Source organism: Dipodomys merriami, unplaced genomic scaffold, assembly GCF_024711535.1.
Source record: "Dipodomys merriami isolate MVZ:Mamm:240054 unplaced genomic scaffold, mDipMer1.0.p SCAF_57, whole genome shotgun sequence".
Taxonomy (NCBI): Eukaryota; Metazoa; Chordata; class Mammalia; order Rodentia; family Heteromyidae; genus Dipodomys; species Dipodomys merriami.
In genome coordinates, this window is record NW_027206146.1 from 4,203,158 (window position 1) to 4,216,747 (window position 13,590).

Here is a 13,590-nt window from a genome sequence, read left to right on the forward strand (position 1 = left end):
TTCTGAGCCTCTTTATTACCTCCTTCTGGCTCCCTTGCTGAGGTCCAGATCTACAGCCTAGGGGACCCTCTGTGGAAATGGATTTCTGCGTAATTCTCCTCAGGGTCTCTGGGCTTTGGGGTCTCCAGAGGCCGGGAGAAGTTGAGAGCAGCATAATGGAGTTCTTCCGGGCAGTTCTCCAGGTCTGGTCCTTGTGTGGGTGATGTGGGCTCGGGGCAGCTGAGGGCGGCCTTCTCATTCTTCCTTGGTTCTGAGGTACCAGCGCCTGGAGAAGCGGTCCTGGGAGGGCTGCTTGGCTTGGCCTTCAGATTCTGCATCCAAGGAAACAATAACCTCCCTTCATTCATTCAGTCATTCAGTCATTCACCTACCAGAGTTGGGCATTGAGCAGGTGCCTGGTACAACTTAGGCACTGAGGCCACAGCTGGGAGAAAAACCCAGTCCCTCACTCAGTCTGCTTTCCATCCCCACCCCCAAGGAACCAAGGGTACAGGGGAACTGGGTTTGTGGCCAACAGAGCTGGCCAGGGTGGGCGTGGCTTAGGGTGGGCATGGCCACTATGGGCCTTTCATTTCCTAGGCAGGAGCTCTACCAGGTTGGCCTCAACCCCAGCCCCTTTTGCTTTCATTGCTGTTCCAGCAAACTCTGGTCTTTATGCTCAGGCAAGCCTTGAACCATCATTCTCTCAATCTTAGCCTGCCAAGGAGCCAGGATGACAGACGTGAGCCACTGTGCCTAGCTTGGTTTTATGATTTTGATGGTGGGCAGAGAGCAGCACACCCTGTTTCTTGTCTCCCCACTTCCAGCTTCCTTCCCTACAGCCTATAACGGAGAACGGAAGAAAACCCAAGCAGTCACTACAGCCTCCTGGAATCAAGAGGCACACGCTCTGGAAGCATGCCACTAGTCCCTTGGGAGTCAGGGACACCCCACACAAAGTTTCTAAAGATGACTGGAGCAGAGAGGCACACAGTTATAATCCCTGCATTCAGAAGACTGAGGGGTAGGAGGATAGCGAGTTTGAAGCCATCCTAGATGACATAGCAAAACCCTCTGCCAGACAAAGTAGAACATGGGGCTTGATTTAGACTCCAGAGTGAATCAGCAGCCTGGTGGGCCGCACACTCACCGGGGTCCGGGCCTTAGGGTTGACGATGCTGTTATCAAGGACGGTGCTGTGCGGGGAGACCTGGGTTCTGCATGTCTCTGTATGAGGCTGTGATTTCCTCAGCCTCTTCACACTGTGGGAATAAACCCATTCTGGAAGCACTGATGCCCTTTCCCCTTCCCAGGCTCCTGACCCCATGACTCCTGACCTCTGCCTCCTTGACCTCCCCCAACTCACATGAGCGCGATGAGGAAGAGAAAAAGGAGAGTTGTGGCACCGATGCCCAGGCCCGCCCCCTTGGAGAATGCTGCAGAGATGGAGCCTTCATCTGTGTGGGAGAGCCAGGTCAGGTTATCCGGCAGGCATGGGGCTGCCATCCCTCCACTGTGTCTGAGCCTCATTCTGATCCAGGCCTTCCATTACTCCCCTGTTCTTCCTCCCCAGTCTGCCACACACCAGGGACTCTGCTGACCAGGGACTCTGCCAACTGTTCCCTCCAGAGGGCAGCAGACAGCACTGTCCTCCACTCACAGTGCACAGAGAGGCTCAGGGAGATGTGCAGGGCACCCAGTGGGTTCTGTGCCCGGCAGGTGAATTCTCCTTCATGTTCTGCCTCGACCACGGGCAGCTCCAGGACCCCAGCCTCTGCAAGCAAGGGGGGGCTCAGCGTCTTTGAACCCTGGGCCCAGCTCAGCGTGGCTGCTGGGTGGCTGTGGGTGACACAGACCAGCCGCAGGCTTTGTCCCTGCAGGACATGGAGGGACGAGCCGTTCCTGTGTATTTCCAGCTCTAGGGGAGGGAGAGAGAGAAATATGGGGTGCCATCCCCACCAATAAAGGACTCATGGGGGAAGCCCGGCTTCCTGTGTCCCCTGTTACCTGTACTGTTTCCTTGAGAAGCGGTCACTGTCAGCACCTCTGGAGGGTCTGCAATGGAGACACAATGGCCAGGGCTCCCTCTGCCTGCCCCTCAAACACAAACCGAGGCCCTGGGCTTGCTGGGCCCTGGAAGCTGTGGGGCCCTGCCCTGGCTTCTCCCCTCTTCTTCCCTTCCCTTCCCCTCCCCTGCCCACTTTGGGTCCACTCACACTGAACAGAGAGGTTCAGGGCACGGTGCTGGGAGCCTAGTCTGTTCTCCGCATGGCAGGTGTAGCGCCCCGCATCCCTGACCTTCACCCCGGGAAGGACTAGCCCCAGGTTTCCAGGGTGCGTGGCATTTGACCTCAAGAGGACTCGGTTCCCCAGGACCCAGGTCAGCGTGGGGGGAGGCCGGCCAGCTGCAGTGCAGAGCAGCTGTAGAAACTGGCCTTTGCGGACGTCCATGCAGGTCGAGTTTCCTTGGGACACTAGGGAGAGACAAGAGAGCGTGAGACAGAGACAGAGACAGCAGAGAGAGACACACACAGACAGATGCACCGAGAGTAACAGAGTTAGGCAGTGAGCGAGAGGAAGAGATATACCCACAGACCCCAAAAGAGAGACAGAGAGTGAGGGCTGTAGAAGGAGTTGGTCCCCTCCACCTACCCTGGGCTTTCCACTTCTCCACGGCCAGGCCAGCCCTGCCTCTAGACCTCGCACCTTGGGCATTGTCACAGAAAATGGTGATCACCAGGTCTCTGGGGACGCCTGCAAGAAAGAAGTGGGCTCTCTTCAGGAAGGATATGCTGACTATCAACCAGTGCCCCCTTCTCTCAGGACCTTGTGGTTCCTGCCTTTCCTGGGACACCCAGATATACTTCTTCACACTTACAACAGGACACTTCATCTGGCCAGAACTAAAGCTGGGACTCACAGGCCACACTCAGCTGGACAGTGTTCTCCACAGTGTTGCCAGGTGTGAAGGTCGCTCGGCAGGTGAGCTGGGTGCCGTGGTCCCTCGGGCGTGGTGTGAGGCTGATTGCTGACAGGAAGGAGGTCTGGGGTCTGCTCTCAGTGGTGGAGAGGGCAGGCCCAGACCAGGAGATGGAAGGGGCCACACATTGCTGAGAGACACAGGGAACCATGCAGATGATGGTCACTGCCCGCCCAGGCTCCAGGGTCTCGGGAATGAAGATGTGCGGCTGAGTTCAGACTGGGGAAGAGAAAGAGACCAGATGCTCATGATCAGGCCATGGTCGGGAGACCCTGCCTCCATCCCCAGCCTGGGAGTCCAGGCCCCACACATCCCACCTGTCACCTCCAGCCGGAACATGTCCACCTTGAAATTATATTTCAGCTTCTCTCCCTTCTCTACCCGGAAGAAGTAAGTTCTTTCGTCCTCTTTCCAGGCATCTCTGATGAACAGGGTGCAGTTATTCCTGTGGGGGTGGCCCAGCAGCTGGAATCGACCCTGAGTCCAGGCTTGCGTGGGTCGAGCTGGGTTGGTGGAAGCCACGGATTCCCCAGTGTCTGTGTTGGTTCCTTCTGTGAACCAGTAGCCATGAGCTGGGGAGGAATCTGGACCTGCGTCCTGGCTGGGGTAGGAGAAGGAGCAGGGCACAAGGACACTCAGCCCTTCCTGCACCTTCACCCGGCTCTGCATCTGCACCTTGTAGCCCTGGTCCTGAATCTTGGACCCTGCAGGGAGATAGATAGGCTCAGTCTGCATCCCAGCCCTGTTCCAGCCCAGCTTCCCACAGCTCTTGGCCACATACAGCCCAAGGTTAGCAGCAGCAAGGAGAGGCACAGCTGTGTGTTCAGACGCTGCATCCTTAGCTGCTCTGAGGCAACAAGAGCAGGGACAGGAGGGAAGTGCAGGAGGCTGAGTTGTGGCGACACACATGACGCACACTGCTGCTAGGGAGGCCAAGGCTGGCAGGGGCCTCGCCCAGGGGCCCACCTCCTGCGGGCTGGGGTGTCTGCTGGGCCTTTGAATGTGGGGATCTGGGCCTCTCCAGACTCCTCCAGGGCAAGGAGGGGAGGCACCAGGCCTGTGTCTAGCTTTGGGGCCTGGCTGGGGCAGGGGGAAGGAAGGGGTTCTCCCCTGGGCCCTGGGCAGGGGACTCTGGGGTGCAGAGGGAACTCCTCTTTGTGTGTGCTTAAATGGACTTTCAGACTTAAAAAACTGCTCAATCTTCTTATTTTTTCTTGGTATAAGTAAAACTGGAACAGGAAGGGCTGGTTAGGTGGCTCAGTGGCAGAATGCTTACCTAGCATGCATGAAGCCCTGAGTTCAATTCCTCAGCACCACAAACACTGAAAAAGCAAGGAGTGGCACTGTGGCTCAAGTGGTAGAGTTCTACCTTAAGCAAAAGAAGCTCAGGAACAGTGTCCAGGCCCTGAGTTCAAACCCCAGGACTGGCAAAACAAAATAAAACAAAAAAGCAAAAAACCCTCCAACATTGATTGGAGAACTTAGGCTGAGAAAAGTTTTTTTTTGTTATTAAAATTCAAACTTGACAGATCTTCCTCTTTTTTCTTTTCTTCTCCTTTTCCTGCTTCTTCTCCTTCTTCTTCTTCTTCCTCTTCTGTTTTATTCTTCTTCATTTTGTGCTCCTCCTACAGTTTGGACTCAGGGCCTGGACACCACGGTTAAGCTTTTCCATGGAAAGCTGATGTTCCTCCACTTGAACCACAGTCCTGCTTCTGGCTAATTGGAGATTAGCATCTTATGAACTTTCCTGCCAGGGCTGGCTTTGAACTGCAATCCTCAGATCTCAGCTGCCAGATAGTTGGGATTAGAAGGTGTGAGCCACAGGTGCCCAGCTCTTTTATTATTATTTTGTTCTCCTGTAAATCAACAACCCTAGGCCTTTCTCTGGCCCTGTCTTTACATTCTCCCCATATTCCTGCCCCCATAAGCCTTAGTTCCCCAGATGTTTCCCATCTTCGTCCTCATTGCTCCTTCCTCTTTGGGCAGGCCATGGTATCATAGTACCATTCACTGCTCCACCGCCCACACAGATGGCTTAGAGAGATCATGAGCACAACAAGCAGGGTGTGCAGAGACTGGAATGAAGGCTCCACCCAAGTCTCTGTCTCTCCTGACCATTTCTGGAAGGACTGTTAGTACTGGGCATCCCACCTCCCGGGAAACCCAGAGGCAGACCCCGCAAGCCCAGCTGCTTTGATTAATGAAAAGTCTCAGAACTGGCAGGAACTTACCGCATGCTGGGAAAGGCCCTGGGACCCACACACCCACACACAAATTGAGTATGTTACACAGCGTATACAGATTCTTTTTCTGTCCTTGTCATTATTCCCTAAACAATAAACCACAGCAACGAGTTACACAGAGTTTGTGTCAGGTATCAGTCATGAGAACCCAGACAGCAGAGTCACAAGTTCAAAGCCAGTCTGCCCCCTGGATGGAGGGTGTGTGGAGCATGAAATCACCCATTGGCCGAATGCCACTGCAGGGGATGGCTGGCTGCTTCAGCCATGTGAACACCAGGGGGCGCTTGGAGCTCAGGTTTCTGCTATAGGCTTGGCCCCATGTAAAGGGAGATTGCTGGGTGGAATGTGGGGTCCTCCCTGACCCTGCAGATTAGGGAGGAGGCTCTGTAGGTAACTGCTGGCAATGTTACGTCCATGCCTCAGATTGCACTTGTATGTGTCATGGGGTGGGGGTGGGGGTATGGTAGGGGGCCATCCTAGCTTGAGGGTTCATGATTCTCATACATCTCCCCTTGTGCCGGTAAGTCATGCAACAAACATTCGTTTATTCATCTTTGTGTAAGTTATGTGGAAAGAGTCTGACTCCCTTTGTGTTCATGCAGATATCCTTTCTGTGTGTTTGTGCTGGCCCTGGGGCTTGAAGACAAGATCTAGGTGCTGTCTCTGAGCTTTTCCCTCTCAAGGTTGTAGCTCTACTACTTGAACCACAGCTCTGCATCCAAATTTTGGTGGTTAATTGGAGAGAAGAGCCTCATGGGCTTTCCTGCCCAGGCTGGCTTCAAACCATGGTCCTCAGATCTCAGCCTCCTGATTACCTGGAATTACAGGAGTGAGCAACCGGGCCTCCAGCTAACTGCCTCTTTTTGAGAAAACAGGAAGGGACTTCCACAGGGTTGGACTGTTTTACATGAAGGGAGCAGGGTCCAGTGCCTGGATAGCCATGCAAACACTTATTAGTTGTTTTTTGTTCCATGACAACTGTCCAACCAAATGGCCTGCAGTACTGCAGTTTTGGTTGAGTTTTGCATTCCTCAATGTTGAATGTCTTCTGTGCTCCAGGCTCTTGTAGGTGTTTGAGGGATGATCACTGTTGTGGCTGTGGTGCTGTGACTCATATCCATGGTCCATGATGCTGGCCTTAAATCAGGTGACCGTTGAGAGCTGCCCAAGGAGCAGGCTCACACATGTCCCCAGTAGGGTGCAGGCCTGGCCTGGAGGTGGGCAGGATGAAGACAGGTGGGGGGGCAGAGTAGGAGGCTCTGGGAGGAAAGTCCTGCAGGCAGAGGCTACAAGAGGCTTCCTGTGTACAACATGGCACTTATCCCATCTCTGTCCACATAAGAACATCAGGTGGTTCAGCTGTGGTGGTGGCAGGTGCTGGCTGGGTTTGGAAGCAGAAGCCAGTGTGGGCGAGGGGTGGGGTGGAGGAGGGAGGCATGGATGAAGGTCTGTGACAGTGGAAGACACCAAGGGCAGGATGGAGGTAGGATTGGGAGAGGGAAAGAAAAGAGCCAGATGCTGGTGGCCTGTAATCCTAGCTACCCAAGAGGTTGAGATCTGAGGATGGTGGTTCAAAGCTAACTGGGGCAGGAAAGTTCCTGAAACTTCTTCATCCCTGGTGTGGGATAACATCATGTTTTACACCTTACACCTGCCCTCACTTGGGCAGATACAACTCTCTGATGTGATGCATCTGCCAAATGGCTTTTATGAAGGACGCTTATAGTTCCTGACACAGAGTCTCAATAACCCAATTAAAATATGGGCTGTCCACCCAATGGGATCTTACTACATCTTCCAAATGGAGTGGAACACTGGCAAATCCTGAAAGCAACACCTTAAAAAGCCACATTCTTGACTTGTGTCGCTCACAGAACGCCAGAGCATAAGACCAGCAAGCTACTGGTGGTGACTTGGAGAGCACAAACAGAGACAACACCAGTGCCCAGAACCTGCACTCAGACCCCTCTGACACCCCTGGGCTGGAGGCCAGTGTGCAGCCCATGCCTGAGGAGTGGCCCTTCCCACAGCGCTGACCCGAACAGCATCAACAGTGGCAGAGACAGAGGAGAAACACACAGAGCCACCACTGCCCAGCCCAACCCACAAGCATCTCAACTGAACTCTGATTGCAGTGGCAAAGAGTGACCTACATCTCACAGAAACAACAACTAGCTCCAAGGTGAGTACCTCTCAGGGGACAGTGTATCCATCAAGGGAGACCAGAACTGGTGGGAACCCCTAGATCCTGACCCAGACCCCTACACCTGGACTACAGGACCAACTAAAACTGGGAACTATTCAAGAGCTCCACCAGACTTTGGACACAACCAGCCAGCAAGGCTAGAACAAGAGCACCCCTGGAAGGGAGCTTAAACACCCAAGCCAGGAACAGTGCCCATGGGTCACAGAAACCAACAGTGGAAGAAATTTGAACTGTGTACTACAGGCTGCATAACCCAAGTGGGATACACAGCAGGACAGGTCCAACCATTGTGCCCCAGGCCAAGGAGCAGGAGCCAGGACCAGACCTGGGGATCAGGTGCCTGAGCAACATAACCAACTCCTCCCAATTGAAGTCAGAAGCTGAGCATATGCCTCAGCAGAGGGGGGAAGAAATAGGGAACTTCACGCCCTGGAATCAAACTTAGAAAATAAAATACATCAAAATATGATAATACTAGGAGACCTTAATACCCCACTCTCACCAAAGGACAGGTCTACCAGCCAGAGGATTGGCAAAGAAGCTACCAAATTAAGTGAGGCCATACTTCAAGCAGAACTAACTGACATCTATCGAGTATTTCACCCTACAACAACAGTACATGTTCTTCTCAGCAGCTCATGGAACTTTCTCCAAAATATCATATCATAGTTCATGAAAGGAACTTAAGAAAATTCAAGGGGACTGACATAATTCCCTCTATCCTATCTGACCACGGTGAAATCAAACTAGTTCTGATTAACAAAGCATACTGCAGAAATCACTCAAATACATGGAAATTGAACAGCACTCTTCCAAGCAACACCTGGGTAACAGAAGAAATTAGAGAAGAAATTTAAAAGTTCCTACAATTCAATGAAAATAAAGACACATCGCAAAGAAACTTGTGGGACACAACAAAAGCAGTCCCGAGGGGCAAATTCATCACCCTCAGTTTCCACATCAAGAAAATAGAGACAGACCAAGTAAATAATCTCATGTTGCATGAAACATGAAAAAATGGAAACTGAAGTTTCTAGATAGAGCCAGATAATCAAATTAAGAGCAAAAATTAATGAGATAGAGAATAGGAAAATTATAAACAAAATTAATAAAACAAAAAGCTGGTTGTTTGAAAAAATAAATAAAATTGATAGACCTTTGGCAAGGTAAGAAAAGAAGAGAGGAAGCCCAAATTAACAAGATCAGGGATGCCATAGGCAAAATCACAACAAATACCTCAGATATGCAAACAATTATAAAGAACTATTTTCAAAAGTTATACTCTCTAAAGAAAGAAAACCTAGCAGAAATGGATGCACTTTTAGAGATATACAAGTTGCCCAAACTGTACAAAGAAGAAGTAAATCAATGAAATAACCCAATATCTTACAACGATATACAGGAAGCAATCACAAGATTTCCAACAAGAAAAAAGCCAAGGACCAGTTGGATTCACAATGGAATTCTATAAGACCTTTAAAGAAGAACTAATACCCATACTCCTCAAGCTCTTCAGAGAAGCAGAAAAGGAGGGAGCTATCCCAAACTCATTCTACGATGACAATATCACACTCATCCCCAAACCAGGCAAAGATCCAACATAAAAAGAGAACTACAGACCAATCTCCTTGATGAACACAGATGCAAAGATCCTTAACAAAATTCTAGCTAACAGAATCCAGAAACACATTAAAAAAATCATACACTATGACCAGGGAGGCTTCATCCCAGAGAAGCAGGCATGGTTGAACATACATAAATCAATAAATGTAATCCAACACATCAACAGATCCAAGATCACGAACCACATGATTATCTCCACTGCTGCAGAAAAGGCTTTTGATAAGATACAACATTCATTCATGTTAAAAGCTCTGGAGAAAATAGAATAGAAGGAACATTTCTTAAAACAATAAAAGCCATATATGACAGAGCAATAGCCAATATTATACTTAATGGGGAAAAACTACAAGCAATTCTCCTAAAATCTGGAACTAGGCAAGGATGCTCACCGTCTCCACTCCTCTTCAATATAGTCCTGGAACCCTTAGCCAGGGCAATAAGGCAAGAAAAAGACATTAAAGAGATTTGCATAGGGAAAGAAGAAGTTAAGCGATGCCTTTTTGCAGACGACATGATACTATACGGTCACGATGCCAAAAACTCCATCCCCAAAATCTTAGAAACTATAAATCACAGTCTCTCTGCTCTTTTTTCTAGATCTTTTCTAGCTCTTTTCTCAGCTCTTTCCTTCTCTTTTTCCCAGCTCTCTCTTTCCCAGCTCTCTTTCCCAGCTCTTTCCCAGCAGTCTTTCTCAGCTCTCTTTCCCAGCTCTTTCCCAGGCCTTTCCCAGCCACATGAAGTGCCAACCTGGTCCCAGCAGGTCTACTGAATAAACCTACCCCTTACCTGAATAGCGTGGGTGATGCAGTTCTTAACTCAGCAACCTCTCTTTTTAAAAACCTAACATAAATGGTGCCGTGACTCGGATAAAGGGCTTAAAGTCAGGATAACTGGGATTCCCCTCTGGTTTTTTCCTCTTTTTTCTTTTTCTGTTTGTTTTTCCCTTTTTGCTCTGAGGAATACCCACAGTTCTGACGGCCTTTTGCGAACTCATCTGTCTGCTGTAGACACAGAGCATCGATACCATCGCTGGCTTTCACATCTACGTCCACACCACTTCTCTACTCTGGTGAGTGAAACTACTCTCTACGGCTCTCTGTTGCTTAGTATCTGTCCAGATGTGGCACCACGCCAGAGGATTCCTAAGGCCTTTAGCTGAAAGGCCCGTCACCTCTGAAGCTGAGGACGATTGGCTTTGGGGGCTTGACCATTTCTCTCTAGAGGGCTCTGGGGGAAGTTGGGATGCTGCTTCTGCCTGGTCAGCTCTCCTTCACTCACCGGACTGACTCTCCTACTCACTTAATGGGGTTCTATAAATCACCCCTGAGCTGTGAAACCCCTTTAAATGCCTCCTGCACTCCCTGGAAAGCCAGAGCACCTAATTTTTATGCCATTCTCAGATGTAGACAGTTTTTGCAACTGCAATGATAAATGGCCAGAAGTCTGTTTACTTTGAGGTTCTCTTTGCTCTCTCTCTGCCAGTCATGTCCAACTTTCCCTATCTCTCCCTTTCTCTTTTCTACATTTTGGCTTGTGCCCTGAAGAGTGTGACACAGGCTGGGTCCCAGTGACCCCCCTCTAGGTTCCCTCTCAAAGGCTAGCCAATGTAGGCTTGATCTATTTGTTCAGGTTTTCTTTGCATTTTTTCAGAAATCCGCCATCTTGAATTTGCCATCTTGGCCACATGGTGGGTTAAGGTTTTGGCCCTACCGGGCCCTTAACCTTCCACCAAGTTTACTACTCCATCCAGCTATTCTAAGGTGCCTTGCTAACAAGTTGCTCTTTTCACAGGCCCTGGTAACTGAGGCCCAACCATGTGATGTGCTTTGTTAGCAAAGATGTCTAAACATTGTTGTCAAAATTTTAGGTTTTGAGTTTTGCCTTTTTTTTATGTTGTGTATTCTAGTGACTACATGGTTCTAAAATACTGGGCATATCTGTGCCAAATTCCAGCCATTTACACCTATTGTGGACTCCCCTTGTAGGCAGGAAGTAGCCAGAGAGAATCCACGCCCTATTTCATGATTATTAAAACGCTGGAATGTAAGGTCCACTCCTGGATGGCTAGCAGACTCCACCCTCCTCACAGCAAAGTCTCCACCTACTACCTGCATTACCTAGGCACCTGGAACACCTGGAAGAGGTCACATCTGCATCCACTAAGGTCACATTTGAATTTGATGTGGCCACACCTTTCTCCACCCATACCCTAGATAAGGCCTAGCCCAGGCCCAGATGCCCTCTCTCTGCTTTTTTTTCTAGCTCTTTTCTAGCTCTTTTCTCAGCTCTTTCTCAGCTCTTTCCTTCTCTTTTTCCCAGCTCTCTCTTCACTTTTTCCCAGTTCTCTCTCTTTCCCAGATCTCTTTTCCAGCTCTTTCCCAGCTCTCTTTCCCAGCTCTTTCCCAGACTTTTCCCAGCCATGTGGAGTGCCAAACTTGCCTGGTCCCAGCAGGTCTACTGAATAAACCTACCCCTTACCTGAAAAATGAAAATTAAAAAATTTTAAAAAAGAAATTATAAATCACTTTGGCAAAGTAGCAGGGTACAAAATCAACTCACAAAATAAGTCGCCTTCCTGTATGCTGACAATGTACAAGCAGAGAGGGAAATAAAGGAAGCAACCACATTTACAATACCCCCCCCCCCCCGCCCCGCAAATAAAATATTTAGGAATTAACCTAACCAAAGATGTAAAAGAACTATTTAATGAAAACTATAAAAACTTACAGAAAGAAATTACAAAAGATACAAGGAAATGGAAAGACCTTCCATGCTCTTGGATAGGGAGACAATATAATGAAAATGGCAATACTGCCAAAATTAATATGCAAATTCAATGCAATTCCTATTAAAATCCCAATGACATACATTTCTGAGATACAGAAAACAGTCAAAAATTCATATGGAACTACAAAAGACCTAGAATAGCCAAAACAATTCTAGGCAAAAAAGACAACATGGGAGGGATCTCAATGATGGACTTCAAACTCTACTATGGAGCCATAATAACAAAGACAGCATGGTACTGGCACAAAAACAGACCCAAAGACCAATGGAATAGAATAAAGATCCAGAAATAAAACCACACTCCTACAGTCAGCTGATATTTGACAAAGAAGCCAAAGACATACAGTGGAAGAAATAGCCTTTTCAACTACTGGTGCTGAGAAAACTGGGAGGCCACATACAGAAAAGTAAAAGTGGACCTCAGCCTATCACCATGCACCAACATCAACTCAAAATGGATTAAAGACCTTAACATCAAACCTGAATCTCTGAAACTACTGCAAGACAGACTAGGAGAGACACTTGAACTTATTGGCACAGGCAGGAACTTCCTTAACAGAGTCCCAGGGTCACAACAAATGGGAGAGATTCGACAAATGGGACTACCTTAAAATAAAAAGTTTCTGCACAGCTAAAGTCATAGCAATGAAGCTAGAAAGACAACCAACTAACTGGGAAAAAATACTTACCAGCAATATATCAGACAAGGGGTTAACATCCTGTATATACAGGGAACTCAAGAAACTAATCCCTCCCAAACCTAACAAACCAATTACTAAATAGGCAAGGAACTAAAGAGAGACTCCTCAGAAGAAGAGATAAAAATGGCAAAGAAACACATGAGGAAATTTTCACCATCCCTGGTTGTGAAGGAAATGCAAATAAAGACAACCCTGAGATACCACCTTACCCCAGTGAGAATGGCCCACATCCTCAAGTCAGCCAATGACAAATGCTGGAGGGGATGTGGAGAAAGAAGAATCCTATTACACTGTTGGTGGGAATGTACACTTATATAACTACTTTGGAAAGTAATCTGGAGGGTCTTCAGAAAGCTAAATATTGACCTCCTTTATGACCCAGTCATACCACTTTAGGCATCTACCCTGAACAACAGGAACCAATATACAAGGACATATGCACCTCCATGTTTATTGCAGCACTGTTCACAATAACCAGGATATGGAAACAACCCAGATGCCCACCACTGATAAATGGATCCAAAAATTGTGGTATCTATACACAATGGTATATTATGCAGCCATTAGAAAGGACACAATAATGGCATTTGCAGGGAAATGGATGGAGCTAGAAGAAATCATGTTGAGCAAGGTAAGCCAAGGGCAAAGAGACAAATGGCACGTAGCCTCCCTGATAAGTGGATGTTAAATCCAAAACCTAAGGTGATACAACAAAAGTAACAAGGCTTAAGAAACAAAGGACTTCCACTCATCTGGTCAAATCACTACCAAATAACCCCATACTGCTAATCACATTTATGCTATATTTGTGCACACCAGAGAGAAACCAGGAGGAAGACACAGAACTAGAGGGAATCAGGGAAAAACATACAACAGCGGGATCCATCAGCTGTACTGGACATTGATCAAAATGAACTAAGCAACTCAATGGCAGTAATGGGAGGGAGGGAACAAGTGGGAAAGAAGGAACAGCTGATGCTATGCAAAACAAAAGAAATTTACATATCACCCGATGTAGAAGCAATAACTGTATGGCCAAGCTCATAGAACACATAAATGCTATAGACCACG

At 48.4% G+C, this 13,590-nt stretch overlaps 1 pseudogene; it reads right to left on the reverse strand.

Annotated features, from left to right (window-relative positions):
• Positions 1-3,795, reverse strand: LOC138812450 (sialic acid-binding Ig-like lectin 16; annotated as a pseudogene).
• Between the last annotated feature and the right edge of the window lie 9,795 nt (positions 3,796-13,590).